General features: G+C 44.8%; 1 protein-coding gene across 1 annotated transcript in view; it reads right to left on the reverse strand.

Moving 5' to 3' along the window:
• The window catches only part of CUL4A (cullin 4A), a 2,221,838-nt gene that overhangs the window by 312,367 nt on the left and 1,892,307 nt on the right, over positions 1-17,164 (reverse strand). The window lies entirely within an intron of this gene.

Below are 17,164 nucleotides of genomic sequence, written 5' to 3' on the forward strand. Positions count from 1 at the left end.
CTGCAAAAATTGTATAAAAAAAAAAAACAACATAAGTAGAAAGCAGAATAACAACCATCTTCGATAATAAGGTTTTATGCATGCTGGTGAGCAGTTTAGATTTTATTTGTTTCAATATTTTTTTCCTCCGCAGTAAAGTTCCAAAAGTGATGCTACTTCTACATGATGGATACTAATCTTAGAACCATTTAAATTAGCACCGACAGATTTTGCGCAGGCATTTCATAGGTATTTTTTTCAGCCTTTCTCAATTTGCCATTATATGTTGTAGTACTACCATTGTTTGTCTGGTATTGCCATGATACACGCTGGTCTGCACATCATATGACATATTTGCATCAAATACCATTTATTTCTAATATAAACAAAGGTAATAACCCTAATACCAGGGATTGACAACACATTTTCAGGTGCTCATTACTATTGCCAAGAATTGCTATGAAATATCCGGCACTTTGTTCAGTGCCAGAGACTGCCATCAAAAGTATCGTTAGTTCTACAATTACCATTGCTATATATTGCCATCAAAGGTCTAGATACTCCTATCATTGGCCAGGAATTGCCCTAAAATGCTGAGATATTCCTAATATTGGGGGGCTTACAATCAAATGCTTGTGTACTCCTATCATCTTCAGGTTATCACCAACAAATGCCCTCACATAGCTGCAAGAATTACTCAGGAATATGACAAATAGTCCTTTGAAATGTGTCACAACTTCAGCTAGCATATTCGTTTTATATAAACACATTTTGAAGTTTGGAATTTTCTCATGGTTTTTGTGTGCTGCTGTGAAAACTATCTTTATATGTAAAGCGGAATGTATGTATGTGTGTATGTTTGTTCGGCTATACAAATCCACACCGTTGAACATGGACTCCTCATTTGTGAGGGGGCAAGATTTTAGTCTATGTTAGGATGCCAAAAAGTCACTCTGTATGCACCCTCATTTACTGTTGCTCACCCCGATTCACTACAGTAGGTACTTGAAGGAGGAAACATTTTGAAAAGTGTCTGAAGCAAAATGTTCGAAGTGTTGGTTATTCCTTTGAAATGTATTACTACTATATGCAGTTCAAACGTGTTTATTAAAGCATTTTTAAAGGGAATTAAAACAAATATATTTATTTTATCAGGCCACTCCAAATATGAGAACTGGCAAGGTTACAATTTACTTAAGCTCATTCACGAGAAGAGAGCACAATCCATCTTTCTTGGACTTTTCTCAAATGTTCTGAAGCCATTGAGTGACTGAAACATGCCACACAAAAAAACTAACATCACTTGGAAAAGCTCCATAGGATGCAAAGCGAAAATCAATATCAAGAGCTTCTGAAAAACAACAACAAACATCAGCACGACTTGCCGCCCAGAGGACAAGAGCAACATCCTCCAGGGCACATGAGATACCACTCAATCAGTACCCCAGCTAGTATCACAATACATTTAAAAAATAAACACATTTTATTGTCATTTACAAGGCAGGTGGCTGTACAATACATCTAGGTACAAAGACTCTGAGCATTGGTTGCTGTGGCCAATCAGAAAAAGAAGTAGGACATTTGCATATTCTTAATTTGACAAAAATAATAAAGAGGCACATCTTGCCCTATTGCTATGGGGTTTTCCCTGCTTAACCAAACTAACTAAAAAAGTTGCTTGTCAGTCAGACGTCAAAAATAATTATTATAATAATTTACAAAATGTCCTCCGCCCAACAATCTAATCATATCTGGCACTGCCACTTAGAACTAGTAACTAAATAATGTTGCTTCCCCTTTAGCTAGGTCTCTAGGCTTTCTCTCAGGGCTTCCTAGCCACCACAGGTCCAAAGTGTGGTATAAAGTCTGTATTACTTATTCGGAAACCCTCACTGATGAATTTCTGTAGCTCTTGATATGTGCTTAAAACTTTGGTCTTCAGGAACTTGTGAGACCAGCAATTTCAAACCTAACCCTCAAATCATGATGCTAGGGGACTTCAACCAAGGCTTCAATGATGCTAAAGACAATTACACTATCACTAGCCAACATCTTTGCAGGGTTAGGCTTCACCCATAGAATAACCACCCCCACACAGTGCAAAGGCAGAACACTGGCCTGGCTGGCAGACAGCAACTGCGAGACCAAAATCCTAACAAATTCACCCTGCGCCTGGTCCGACCACAATGTCATCACCTTCACTATTCAGGACACTCCTAGTGTAAACTCCTGCCTGAACCTAGCCCCACCGGCGCTCACGAGAAATAAACGTAATATAACAACTGAAAAGCTTCTGCCCTTACTCCACCTGTTAACCAACCATTTGAATCTAGACATGAAGGACCCTTCAGCACTAATCGAGCTGTACAATGACACCTTACAACAAGCCATCGTCAAAGTTGTCCCTCTAAAAATGCATAAAGCTAAACCTCGTGCTCACTTAAACACTTGGAATACAAGCAAACTTAAAAACCTAAGTAGTATTAAAAGAAATGCAGAAGGTAACTGGAAAATAAATCCTACATCTTCTAACAAGGAAATCTTCACCACTGCGTCCAACCACTATTAAAAGGCCATCATCCAAACCAAAAGTACCACCTTCGACGATAGAATCTCTAATGCCAACTCTGATTCAAAAGGACTGTTTAAAATCCCCAAGGAACTGGAATCCCCAGTGCCACCACAAGAATCTTGTCCCAAAGACGCTAAATGGTGCATTAAAATCCAGCAAGCTCTGCTAGATACAATTACACTACTCCAATTGAAAAATTGAGAAGAAAAAACTCCGTATCACAGGATCCCCAACTCTGGGAGACTAACGATAATTCAGATCAAAGCCACACACAGTGTGAGTTCACCCCAATAACAGTAACTGAAACTAAGAAAATCATCACTAGTCTCAAACCTTCAAGATGCAATGGAGACATCTGCCCAGCCACTGTTATTAAAGATGCAGCAGAGGAGCTTGCCCCTTTCATCACAACTGTTATAAACGCCTCCTTTGAATCATGCACCATCCCAATCCACTTTAAAAAATCTTGGATCCTAAAATTACAAAAAATAAAACCTACCTTAGACTAGAATGTACCCACAAATTATCGGCCTATAACTACAGTACCTTTTTTACAAAAAATCCTGGATGGAGCAGCATGCCTGCAAATCCAAAAACACCTTGAACTAAACAACCTATTAGGCCTGCGACAATAAGGCTTCAGACCAGGGCACGGGACGGAATCGGCTCTCCTAGACTTAAAGATCCAAATGGACAAACTAAAAGATGAGGGTAATTAGCGCTTCTCCTACTTTAAGACCTATCGGTCACCATTAGGAAACCTGCATCCCCTGCACACTTTCTGTATGGCCTAAGCCTAAACTCGCATTTATAGGAAAACTTTAGCATCTGTCTCCCCAACACAGATTGTCCTAGTAATGTTCACCAAATAATATAGGGTACTTAAATCAAAAATTAGTATTGTCACCTCTAAACATAGAGCACAATTTCAAATATAGCAATAATGTAACTTGACAATTTTAGAATTTGTATATAAAGCAATCTGTCTTTATTATTTGTAAAATGGCCCAACGCGTTTCGAGTATGCATCACTCTTCATCAGGGGCATACATTAATTTTCATTCAATATCTAGAAAGTAAAAAACATTATATATAACCATTAGAATCTGTAATTATATCTACTTTAGAATTTCATCACAAGACAGATAAAATGTGGGATTCCCTAGAAGTCCTACACGTATTTCCATTTTAATACTGTTAATGATTCACATCAGCAGTTTACATAAACACTTTACAAAATGACATTCATAAGTTCCCAGTCCAAACCGCAATAGAACTCTGAATAGTCCTAATGATCTTGTAATTTAAAGGGTATACATTCTAGTCAGGAGCTAATCTCAAAGTGCATAGTACCATATCATTAAAAATGTAGTGGTAATGCAGTTAGTAGAGAGAAAATGCATGATTGTATTTCTATGTAGAGGTATTCTAACCTAGTAATCACTCGACATTCAAGGATGGCCTCCAGCTCTCCACCATAGGATCCAGTCAGCTTTTAGGCCTTCCGAGAAATAGACAACTCCACCAAAGGCAATCTCTGCAAAGAACAAGTTACTTACCACGTATTCCTCATCTTAGATATATTCACCAGCTTGCTGCTGCTTTCAGAAAAATATTTCGCCAGAGGGCGCTGTGCTCGAGGCCGTGTAGCTTGGTCCCTCGAAGGTCACCATCGAGCGTCAACGTCATCAGTCGTATAAAGGGCTCGAGCCGCGCCCGTTGGTTCAGTTCTGTTTTTTCAATGTTAATGGTTGCATCAGTTGTATTTTGTGTCGGCAGATGTCAGGCTCATAAGGAAGTACAAGTGCAACAAGCGTAAGAACTGTACAGAGGGGTAGGTTCGGAGGGTCGATGAGGAATACGTGGGAGGAACATCCAGTCGGAAGAACGTTACAGTTGGTAAGTAACTTGTTCTTCGAATGGATTGTGTCCTCCAACGCCCAAAATGAAGGCCGGCTTTTGCAAAAAGGCCTCCTTGGTGAGAAGTGGTGTTGAAACAATGTTTTGTAAAAGTGTGCATTGATGTCCAAGTGGCCGCAGCACAAATGTCTTGCACTGGGACACCCCTCTGAAGAGCCGTGGAAGTTGCTATGCCCCTGGTTGAATGAGCCCTTAAACCATCTGGAGGCTCCTTCCCAGCCAATTTGTAACATTCAGATATTGCTAGGATAATCCATCTGGATATAGTTTGCTTGGACACACCAAGGCCCAATTTGTGTCCAGTATAACCGAAAAACAACTGATCTGTTTGTCTAAATCTTTCCAATCTAGATAGGTAGAAACTAAGAGCCCTTTTAGGGTCTAGTCTGTGGAATCTTTCCTCCTCTTTACTAGCGTGCGGAGGAGGATAAAAGGATGGTAAAGTGATTTTCTGTGACAGATGGAAATCGGAAACTATTTTAGGTAGAAAAAGGGCTAGACCTTTAAAACAACTTTATCCTTGTGGAAAACCGTGTGAGGAGACTTGCAAGAGAGCGCCTGCCACTCACTCACCCTGCGGGCTGAAGTTCGAGCCACTAGTAGAACCGTTTTTAAAGTTAGGAGCCTTAGAGGACAAGAATGTAAAGTCTCAAAAGGGGCACACATAAGAAACTTTAATACTAAATTTAAATCCCAAATGGGAACTTGGAATGGTGTAGGAGGGAATGTATTTGTTAACCCTTTAAAAATTGGATAACTAAAGGCATTTTGAAATATGAAACTTCTTCTGAGGAGCGCTTGAAGAAAGATAGCGCCGCCAAATTTCCTTTAATAGTTCCAACTTGGAGCCCCGAGTTGGCTAAATGTAATAGAAAGGAAAGCACCATGGGAATGGTACATTGAAAAGGATCCACATTTTTATCCCTGCACCAGTTACTGAATTTCTTCCAACGACACCGCAATAAGGATTTTGTTGCTGGCCTTCTGGCCGAAAGCAAAATCTCCATAACGTCATCCGGGAGGTCCCAATCCTTATATCTCAACCTCTCAGAAGCCAGGCGTGAAGTGTCTTGACCTCTGGATGGAAAAGCCGACCTTCCTATTGCGAAAGAAGATCCTCTCTTTGTGGAAGACGTATTGGAGGGCAGATGGACATGTCCAGAAGGTCCAGGTACCACGTCCTCCTGGCCCAGTCCGGGGCAATTAGGATCATGGTTCTCCTGAACTTTCTCAACCTCCTGATTACATGAGGAATCACAGGGACTGGAGAAACGCGTAAAAGAGTGGATATACCCAGTCCACTACGAACGTGTCCCCTAGAGCTCCTCTCGGGGGAAATTCCCTTGAGCAATACAGATCGCACTTCCGGTGGGCCCCGGTCGCGAACAGATCCACTTGAGGGGTTCCCCAAAGGGCGATGTCGAACACGGCTCTTAAGGAACGCCAAGGTAAGATAGCAGTGGGGGTAGAGTCTTTCAAGTCTGCAAAAGACAGACTTGAGAGAATCGAGAACTAAATCTCGTCATGAGTCGAGGCGATCAAGGTCAATAAGTTGCTCGAGGCAGTCCTCTTCCTCGTCATCGAAAATAATCAAAAAAGCAACGTCAGATGTTTGTCCTCTTCTTCCTCGCAGCCTTTCTGTGTTCGTCTGGCAGATATTCTAGTATGGGTGCTAACGATGCCACATCTCTGTCATACCTCGCCATAATAGCCAGAGAATTGGCCGCCTTCACCGTTGTTGCACCCACCGACAACACCTTTTTGCCAAAGGCATCTTGTCTCCTGGCCTCGTTCTCCGGCGGAGTTGTGCATTTGTGCTGAGACCTTGCCTTTCTCGCCGCAGCCGCTGATACTGTCTTTATAAAGGTACCGAGGGTTCCCAGCCTGACAATGGGGACTATTCTAAGCATGTGAATCCATGAAAGATCCAATGCTGGAGAAGGGAATAGTTTCTTACCTGTAACTCCATTTCTCCAGCATTGGTATCTTTCATGGATTCACATGCTTCGAATATTCCCCGTCGTCAGGCTGGGAACCCTCGGTACATTTATAAAGACGTTTTCCACAGGAAAAATGTCGACACTTGTGTCCTATCTTTGTAGTTTTTGGGCTGCTTACGCATGGCCCAATAGGACGTAGCGGTATAAATGCCCCACCCCGCGGCTCCCATCAGATTTTAACCCCCCAAAGTAGGATGGGGTATATATTGTTTGCATGTAGGGGAGGCCGGTGGGCGCATGTGAATCCATGAAAGATACCAATGCTGGAGAAATGGAGTTACAGGTAAGAAACTATTCCCTTCTCCAGCATTGGATCTTTCATGGATTCACATGCTTAGAGTAGATTGTATAGCAGTACTCCTGATTTTGGCGGTGTGAATGCAAACCAATAACATCCCAACCACATACTTTCTCTTTCTTTTTTTTTTTTTTAAACTTCAGCAGTTACACGCTAGCTTCAAAATAATAACAACCATGATATATTAATATATATATATATATATATATATATATATATATATATATATATATATGTTTTTTTTTTTTTTTTGCTATGCATGAAGAACCGAGACTTATTGTCTCTTTTGATAATGCCTCGAACCATGCCCGTCGGATCATTGAACGACATTGGCGTGTTCTGATCCTAGACAAAGATTTATGTCCCTTACTTTCCGAACGCCCTACCATCACGTATAAAAGAGTTCCATCGCTTAGAGACAAGCTAGTTTCCAGCTTTTTGCCACCCATTGACAGACGTCCTCCTTTTTCCAATTGGTTGGCCGTTTCCCCCATTGGCTTTACCAAATGTTTTAAATGTAAAGCATGTGCTCATGCCACTCCCTGCAAATCTTTTATACATCCGGTCACCAAATGCAATCAGACTATCAAGTATTCTATGAATTATGACACTACTTTTGTTGTCTATGTCCTCTCATGTCCCTGCATGAAGTGGTACGTCGGGAGCACCACATGCAAGCTCAAACTCAGGATCTTGCAACATCTTAGGGCGATTAAAAACTCAGAACCCACGTACCCCATGGCTAAGCACTTCTGGCAGGAACATGAGAATGACCTGAATCTGCTTACTTTTTTTGCAGTGGCCCACATTCCAATTCATCCCAGGGGCGGTGACCGCGTTTTAAAACTAAGACAATTGGAGACTAGATTCATCTTGGACTTCGACACTAAGTCTCCCAATGGGCACAATCTAGATGAGGAGCTGTATACGTTTTTAGGCACCTAAGTTGGATTTACATACATCTATGTTGCCTTCTTTTTCTCTGATACTTCTCGAGTTTCCTCTGGCTTAGTTGTTTCCTCTGGGTATCCATTTCCGCTCACTTTATCCTTGGCCTGTTCGGATTATTTTTTACCTTATTTTATCAGTGATCTTGTCTTTTCCTTTCTTTCCTTTTAGACCTATTTTGTCTAAATTCCATGCTGCTACAGTCACGATTCTGTGGGAAACGAGCCTCTCCTTATACAATAATTTTCTTTGATTATGTCTCTGTAGTCCTTTGCTCTCTTATTCTTAGTTTGCTCCCCTGCTGCTTTCTGGTTCTGCTAGGTTTTGTTTTGCATACTTGGTCAATTAGAGGCAGACATTTCTCTCTTCATTTGCATTCCATCTTCCCCCAGCTTGTGTCAGTATCATGGCTGGTGTTATTTCTAGTTACCGTGCATGAATTTTAAGAATTTGATGGTTTAAAATGTACTTAGCAACTTTGCACATGTTTATGCTGCTATTTCAGCTTTGTATATCTGCACATATCGATGTTGCGATGCTCCCTTGGAGCCAGTGCTGTATTTTGCTATTTTGCACACATAGATGCGGCTATCATGTTATTGCTTATTTGCACATGTTTATGCTGCTATTTCTTGTCTGCACTTGCACTTTACCTTAACCATTGCCTGTGTGTCACTGTCATATTTATGACTAGCTTCTAGTTACTTGCATGAGGGGTTGGGAAATGGTTGCCTTATGTTTTTATCTATTGTCATTTATGTATTTTTTATTCTTGCATTCTATGCAGTATCTTCATTTTACCAATTGTATATAGATTATGACTATGGGGGTTTTCCTCGTTGAACTTGCAAACTATATTTGATTCATAGTGGAACTGTGGGTGTGCCTGGCGTGAACCTGTGGTACCGACCCTATTATTTTGGGTCCCTTACCAAGCCAATGTTATTTTGTCCCTTCTGTGCACTTTGCACTGCATCAGACACTCTAATCTATTGTCCCTTTACATTGGAATTTACCTTTGCTCCCATTGTTGGCCACTGCTGCCCTCCGTTCAAACATGGCTGCCACCCTTTCCATACCTCCAGGCACGTTCACAGTTTCATTGTCATAGCAATAGGACTACACTTCCCAGCTATGAGAGCGCTCTGGTCTGTCTTTCCCTTACGCGATGAAGCACTCAGTTGAGCGTTAAACGCGTTATGTGCGGGTCGTGCTCTAGGCGTCCTGCCTCTGTTTTTGCTGCTGCCTTTCCGGACGTGTTTTTATCTTATTTTTGTATTACCCATTAAATTAAACTTATGACCATTCCTACGTTGCAAGCTGTGCTAATTTTTGTTCACTTGGGCACCTTTATTCTGTCCGCGGAGAGTGCGGTTTCCCTTTCCTCTTTGTCTTTTCGATAGATAGATATATATATTAAAGGACATTCCCCTGAACAGGCCTTACACCTCACTGAAACAGATGACGTAGGACTGCTCGCCCCATCTGTAGATCGTCTGCATGCTGCCGTTCGAGGCAATAATGGCGGGTAAATGTATGTGGCAGTGACCAGGATGCTGCCTGACAGATGTCTCCCAGCGGAATCCCAGCCCACAACGCCGCCGAAGATGAAGTTGATCTCGTGGAATGGGCTCTCTGACGCCTTTCCAGTGGCTTCCCCGCTTTCGAGTGACAAAAGGCAATCGTCGACGAGACCCATCGAGCTAGTCCTTGTTTTGAGATCGCCTTTCCTTTTGTGACAGTTGTTTTGTATTTCTAAATTGCTGAGTACGATGAAGGTAAAACTTTAGAGCTCTTTTCACGTCCAATGTATGGAAATCTTTTTCCGCGACCGATGAAGGCGTCACAAAAAATGTAGGTAGTACAATCGACGAATGTTTATGAAAGACAGTAGGAATTTTCGGTATGAAATGAGGGTTGGTCGCCAGCACCACCTTGTCCTTAAAGAATCTCAAGTACGGAGGATCTATGACTAATGCTTGTATCTCTGAGAGTTGTCGTGCTGAAGTGATAGCCACCAAAAAAGCCAACTTCCACGATAAGAATTTCATAGATGAGGCAGCCATAGGTTCAAAGGGAGCTTTCATTAGTTCCGTCAACACTAGGTTAAGACTCCAGTTCGGAGGAAACTTTTTAATTGGTGAAAATGTGCGAAATAAACCTTTCATGAAGTGCTTTATCAGACTAGCACTAAACAATGGTAACGAATGCCTTCTCCGCGTGAAACTTGAAATGGCTGCCAGGTGAACCTTTATTGATGAAAAAGATAACCCACTCTCCGCTAAATGCAGCAAATAAGCCAGAAGCTGTTCTGGAGTTATATTGTGGGGCTCTAACCCTGGCTGATCTTCACACCACGTGCAGAATCTCCTCCACTTGCATGTATACGAAGTGTTAGTGGACGGAGCTTGCGCCGCTTGCAAAATTCAACGGCAATCCGATGAAATAGTTAGGGTACCAAACTCTGAGAAGTCAGGAGCCATGCTGTCAGGTTGAGACTGTCCGGATCGTGATGCCACACTGTTCCCTTGTCCCGGGTCAGGAGGTTCGGAACCTTCTGAAACCTTACTGGTCGCGCTATTGATAGCTGTAGCAGGTCGGAGAACCACGCCTGCCTCGGCCAATAAGGAGCCACTAAGATCACTCGACATCGGTATCTGTGAATCCATTGCAGGGTCCATCTTATGAGTGGAAATGGGGGAAAGGCGTATAGAAACTTGTCCATCCACAGGAAGGAGAACGCTTCCCCCAGTGAATCGATCTGTGGCCATCTGCTGGCGTACTGTTCGCACTTCTTGTTCTCTCTCGTCGCAAAGAGATCCAGAGAAGGCTGTCCCCAGTTTCTGAAAATCTCCAACAACTGATGTTCGTTCAGTTCCCATTCGTGTATCTGATCCATTTCCCTGTTGAGGGAATCCGCTTGTATGTTCTTTACTCCCGGGAGATGGTGGGCTACTATAGTTATATTTTGTTGCCGAGCCCACTGCCATACTTCCTGAGCTTCGGTGGAAAGAGTTCTGGAGCGAGTACCTCCTTGCTTTCTCAAGTAAAACAGCGTTGTCGTGTTGTCTGTCAGTATCCTCACCACTGACCCTTTTATGTGCGGCAGAAAAGCTTTCAGGGCCCAACACACTGCCCTCAACTCAACTCCAGCACATTGATATGAAGGAGCGACTCCTCCGACGACCACCGGCCTTGCGTTTGGAGAGAGCCCGGATGCGCCCCCCACATCCAGTCAGCGACGCGCCCGTCACTATGGTCATGTGAAACTCTGGTTCATGCAGGGGAACCCCTCTGGATAGATTTTCGAAGACTTGCCACCATCGAAGTGCTCGTAGGAGCTCGTTGTTGACGGTTAGTTTGTCCGGCCAAAGTCCTTGGCTCTAGGCCCATCGGTCTGCCAGGAATTCTTGAATTGTCCTCATAAAGAGACGACAGTTGTTCACTAAGGGGATGCACAAAGCCATGGCTCCCAGTATCGACATATATCTCCTTACCGACACTTTGGTGTTGACTCTCCACTGTCTTGCCAACTGATTGAGCCTTTGGATCCTCTCCACAGATGGTCACACCAATCCTGGCTGAGTTTCGAACTGTGCACCCAAAAACACTAAGCTTCTTGAGGGAGTCAATGAGGACTTTTCGAAGTTTACCGCAAATCCTAGTCGTCGCAGAAGTTACATGGTGGCCTCTAGACTTGATTGCGTTGTCATAGGGGACGACCCCCTCACTAACCAATCGTCCAGATAAGGGTAAACATGATGCCCCTGTTTTCTTAACCATGCTGCAACCGGGGCTAGGCATTTTGTGAAAGTCCTGGGAGATGATTTTAGTCCGAAAGGGAGCACTGTGAACTGGTAGTGGGACCGCCCGACTACAAACCTTAAGAACCTCTCTGTGTCGTCGACGCATTGGTATATGAAAATACGCGTCCTGGAGATTCAACGACGCCAGAAAATCCCCCTGTTGAATCGACCGGATCACTTCCTGAAGTGTGAGCATTTTGAATTTCAGATTTTGTAATGTTTTGTTGAGGTCTCGAAGGCCGAGAATGGGATGCCATTTTCCGTTGGGCTTCTTCACGACAAAGTATCGGAATACACTCCTTGATCTCTGTGACACAGGTACCAATTCTATAGCCCCCTTTTGTAGCATAAGTACTACCTCCTGCTTTAAAAAGTTCAGATGGGGTTGAGCCGAATACACTGGTGGAATGTGCGACGGCTTGCCTTTGAATTGTAAGGAATGACCGAACTTCACAGTGTCGAATACCCACCGGTCCGAGGTTATCTTTTCCCACTCGTCGACACAGTGAGACACCCTGCCTACCAGGACGTTCTGAAACTCCTCATTGCTGGTCTTTTGATTGTTTGTCCTTAGACGACCATGAGTAACCTCCCCTCTTCCTTGAGGCTTGATAGTCTCGACGTCTTCTTGCTGTCTGAGAAGTCCACCTGTAGCCGTGAGAGGAGTATGACGGTCTATTGAAAATACGGTCCCTTGATGACGAGAACCAGGAATTTTCTAACACTCCCCTAAACGGGCGAAACAAACGAAAACTTCTGCCACTCTGGAGAGCTCCCAGAGAACGTGCTGTGTCAGTCTTCTTTCCTGCCTTTCAAGGCCTCATCCACCTTCTCCCCAAAAAGAAGGTCTCCTTCAAAAGGCATATCCAACACTTTATATTGCACTTCAGGTCGAAAGTTGGTGCATTTGAGCCATGCCTGGGTCCTCAGAACCACTCTGTTGTTAACCTGCTTAAAGCCTGATTCTGCCAGGTCTACAGCGATATTTATAGAGTGATTAGAGGCCTCTTCCCCCTCTCCGACAAGTAACATCGCAGCCTTTCTGTGTTCGTCTGGCAGATGTTCCAGTATGGGTGCTAAAAGAGGCCACATCTCTCTGTCATACCTCGCCATAATAACCAGAGAATTGGCCGCCTTCACCGTTGTTACACCCACCGACAACACCTTTTTGCCAAAGGCATCTTGTATCCTGGCCTCGTTCTCCGGTCGGAGTTGTGCATTTGTGCTGAGACCTTGCCTTTCTCGCCGCAGCCGCTGATAGCACCAACTCTGGAGCCGGTTGAGAGGACAAACATTTTGGAGTAGACTCGGGAGCCTTAAATTTCTTTTCCAGTCTACCTTTTATTGCCGGCTCCGAGAACAGATGACACATCGTTTGTAGTCCCTCTTGCCATACATGATCTAAGATGGGGACCGAAAACACAGATTTTCTCCTCTTTCCCATATGATGGAACAAAAAAACGTCTTTTTCTCCTCCTCCTGGGCCAGCCCAAATTCAGTACAAGCCTTACTCATCATCGCGTGGAAAGAACCAATGTCATCCGGGGGTGACGGTTGGGCTGGGCTTCTTGGAGCTTCCATCTCCGCTTCCGACTCCCAGGTAGGGTCTCGAGAGGTGGATAACGATATATATCCGATATGGACTCTCTCTCTGACTCGGATTCCAGCAGCTCTCCTTCTTCCGGGCGTGCACATGGAAGGCCTCCACGGACTGGCGCCGCCATAGGAGTCGGTCGATGGGAAAGACCTGGCTCGACGTCGACTGGTCTCGCTGGAGCAGCAACCTGAGGAAACCTTTCATCTAATTTCTTCAACAAGTTTTGTAATGTAGACAGAACTTCCAGAGATAAAACAGTTTGAGGATTAAGCAACGGAGTTGTAACCGGGACATTCGCCCCACTCGAAAGAGTCAGCGAGCTAACCCCTTGCAACCCAGGTTCTGCAGGCCCAGCCACCTGCTCACGTTCGTCGCCCACGGAGGATATGGACAGGGCTGCCTCCTGCTGCAACAAGGTTTCTGGTAAAATCAGGTCGCACACCTCCGGTCGCCAGCCCTCCTGTGGAGTCTCTGTCGACGAGGTTAATTTCTGTATCGTCACCGTCGTCGTTGCTGTCACCTGCGGCGGAACACCTGAAGAGACGATCTGCATCACTGGTAGTGAGGGCGTCGACGATCGCACTCCCGTCGACAACGCTAGTGGATGTACAGAGCCCTGAGGCGTTCCCGCCTTTTTTGAACCGGATATGTGTTTTGCAGAATCTCGACTCGAGGATGATCTATGATGATCACCTGAGGAGGATCTTGACAGGTCTTTTCTCTCCTTCTTGGACGAGGAGGAAGACAACAAGGTTTTCGTTTTCAACGAAGATTCTCTCGTGGAATGTTTTTCAGATGAGCGTTTCTCCATCGAACGCACTTTCTTCGGCGGGGAGCCCCTAGAGATTTAGTTGTCAAGGCCAAGCTATCCGTGGAGCCTACCTCTGAAGGGGGGTACGCACCCGCTCCGTCGTTCAACCAAGCCACCAACCACCTATTCTGGTCTTTGAGGGTCTTCTGGGAGAAGCTTTTACAGATGTCACAATTGTCTGCCGAATAGTGAGGGTGGAGACAATATATACAGTCCATATGGCCATCTCCTTCATACACCTTCTTTAATCCGCATGTAGCACACGGACGAAACAGAGCTTTTCCAGACATTAGGAAAAACGAAGAAACAACCTAGCAAAAATAGTAGATGACGCGAGGTGATCCCACTACTTTGGAAGACGGTTGAAATCTGATGGGAGCCGCGGGGGTGGGGCATTGTTAGGGAGAATTCTCTGTTTAGGCTGAATTTCCTAACCTAGTGAGTCCCCCAGCAGCTTTGCTGGATTTTTGGGGTTTCTTTTTTTCTCCTGCCAAGAGTGAGACTCTTTTACCCTCACTCTTGGGCATGATTTGAGTGTGGTTCTTTGAAACTGTTTAATGGGCGATGGGGTCTTTTACTTCATAGGGCTTCATGTGTTTTTGTGATGTGTGTTACACAGCACCCTCCGTGCAGTAACACAGGGGTGTCATAGTGACCCCCCAATATAGACTCCATACCCTGGGACTGACTATTGTCTCCCAGGGCATGTAAAGTCACCATTGACTTTACTAGTCTTAAATTCTAAACAGAACCAGTACCAACCATCATTGTGGACGTACTGGCTGGGGCAATTCAATTGCCCCGGGGTCTGTTAGTCGAGGGGGCACGTCTCCGTCCCCCCTGATCGAGTTTTGGCTGGTGGCAGTGGATACTACTTTTTATATTCAACCGCAAATATTTTCCTATGGGATTTCCCATTGTTTTAGGCTACTATCTTTATTTAATTATTTACGGTAGCCTCGAGCATACCGCCGGTTTATTTAACTAATATGAATTCTCCGGTTGGTATTTTTTGCCAAAACTCGGTTCTAAAATGACGTTTGTGTTCTCTTCTGTGACTCCAACCCAAGTCGAGCCCTTTGTTCCACTTTTTGGCGGGCTTCTCCACAGAAGCCCTTGAAAATGGTGCCACTATGTCTGGGGTACTTAGGAGGGGAGGAGGGGGATTTAGGCACCCTGGACTGAGTTGCCTAGGCAACTCAAGTCGCACTCCATCCTGATTGGCCCAAGTGGTGAACCGGCCGGCTCACCACTTAGCATGTTTGAGTGACAGCTAGGCTGAGTGAATGGGGGTTTGCTGCATAAAAGCAGGGTTTGGGGACTGGAATTTCAGAAGTCGCCACAGGACCCAAGAATCTGACGAGGGAGAAGCTGAGCCGACCTGCCACGACACCACCACCGGTGGAGCCAGCCCTGCTGGACTGCCTCACCACTTTTCCCAACGACAGAGGAGATCTCCCGTTGGAGAGTCTTCTTCCTTTGACTGGTGGGGATAACCAGTTTCCCGGTCTTTTCGCTTTCCCGACGTACCTCGTGGCTGCCTTGCCCGTCCCAAGCACCCTGGCAACCGGGATACCATGTTTTACCACGACCGCGAAACAAAGGTACCACCTTTAACCGGAAAACTCCGCGGCTGGTTTCTGCCCTGGTAGGGCAACGACCTTCATCTTTCCTCCAAGTCGAGATCTTCTCTTCCCCTGGACGACGACGCAACTTGCACCCACTACCAGGAACAACTGCCACCGCTGGAGGATCCTTCCCCACTTAAGGTACCGTGTCCCGCCTGGCTTCCCTTGCTACCGACTGTACGGGGTAGATTTAGCCCCCGGCTTTCGAACCTGGGTTAGCCTGGGACACCCTGGCTAAACTTTCCTAAGCCTCTCTAAACTCTTTTTGAACCCTCTGCAAGACTTTCTAAGCCTAGTGTAACTGTGTGATCTTGGGCGCATTTGTGCTCTGCTCTCTCTAGGAGTGGGCCCAGCCTTTGGACTTTGGCTCACCAGTGACTTTTGCTCTTCTGCCTTGCTAATAGTGTTCCTGAATCGTAGAGTGGTGTACCTTTCCATATTCTGTCTTTTTCCCTCCCTTTCTCACAAACTTATTGGAGTGCAATCTAGTTAAGCGCTCACCTCTGTATGAAAATAATTGGTGTTTTACTGTGACTTATCTGATAAGGAAAAAGGGGTATATATATTATAATAGTAACTTTGTTTAGAATATTTTACAACAAGAGTGGTGGAGTGTTTCAAACAGTGTGTTTTTAAATAAATAATTATATACTTTGATACCAAAGCTCTACTCAGTGCTTGCTTGTATTGTTGTATCTGACTGCCTATTGTGTATACTTTGCATACTGCCTAACTCTTCTTGAGGGAAGTCTGACTGCTCAGCCACAGCTACCAGGTAAATCTGGGTGGTACAGACTGATACCAAGTGGGTTTAATGCCAACACCTGTAGTCTTAAATCTTTTGCAGTGTTCCCTAAGGGAACTGCACAGGTTTCTGCCTAACAGGCATTTATACCACCACGTCCTATTGGGGCATGCGTAAGCGGCCCAAAAACGACGTAGATAGGACACAGAAGTGTCGAAATTTTTCCTATGGAAAACGTCTTTATAAAAAGGTACCAAGGGCTCCCAGCCTGACGACGGGGCATATTCCAAGCATGTGAATCCATGAAAGATCCAATGCAGGAGAAGGTTAATTTCTTGTCCTTCGAAACATGATTCCCCAAAGAAACGGGAGGATTTTAGTGCTTCAATGCTAAACATTTGTGAGGAGGCGGCCCGACCCACTCAAAAAAGTTGCATGAAGAGCATGCCCGTGTCCACTCTAAAGGTGACAGAGGGAAATCCAAAACGTCTCACGCTAAATCCGACAAAAAGTCGATACATCCTCGGACGATGATTCTCCAGCGCCTCATGAGACTATACAGAAACCTTCGGTGCATAAATCGAGGTTGCCTCAGGACAAAATGGCGTCCTCACTGTCGAAGTCAGCTATCGACTCGACGCGTCCTTCGACGAAGCCGAAAAAATGCATTGATACCTTTGGCCTCGACATCGAAGCCCTCCTCGATAACCTCAGGGATTCCTTCGAGTGTGTCGGAGCCAGTGTCGATTCCATTGGCATCGTCGACGCCTTTGTCTGGGAAATCTTTCATACCGGTTCCCAAGACGACAATTATGGCTAAGGCTAGGTCTGTTCCACCTTTACCAGGGCAAAGATCTCTT

Source organism: Ambystoma mexicanum, chromosome 7p (genome assembly GCF_040938575.1).
Source record: "Ambystoma mexicanum isolate Mex_15411 chromosome 7p, UKY_AmexF1_1, whole genome shotgun sequence".
NCBI lineage: Eukaryota > Metazoa > Chordata > Amphibia > Caudata > Ambystomatidae > Ambystoma > Ambystoma mexicanum.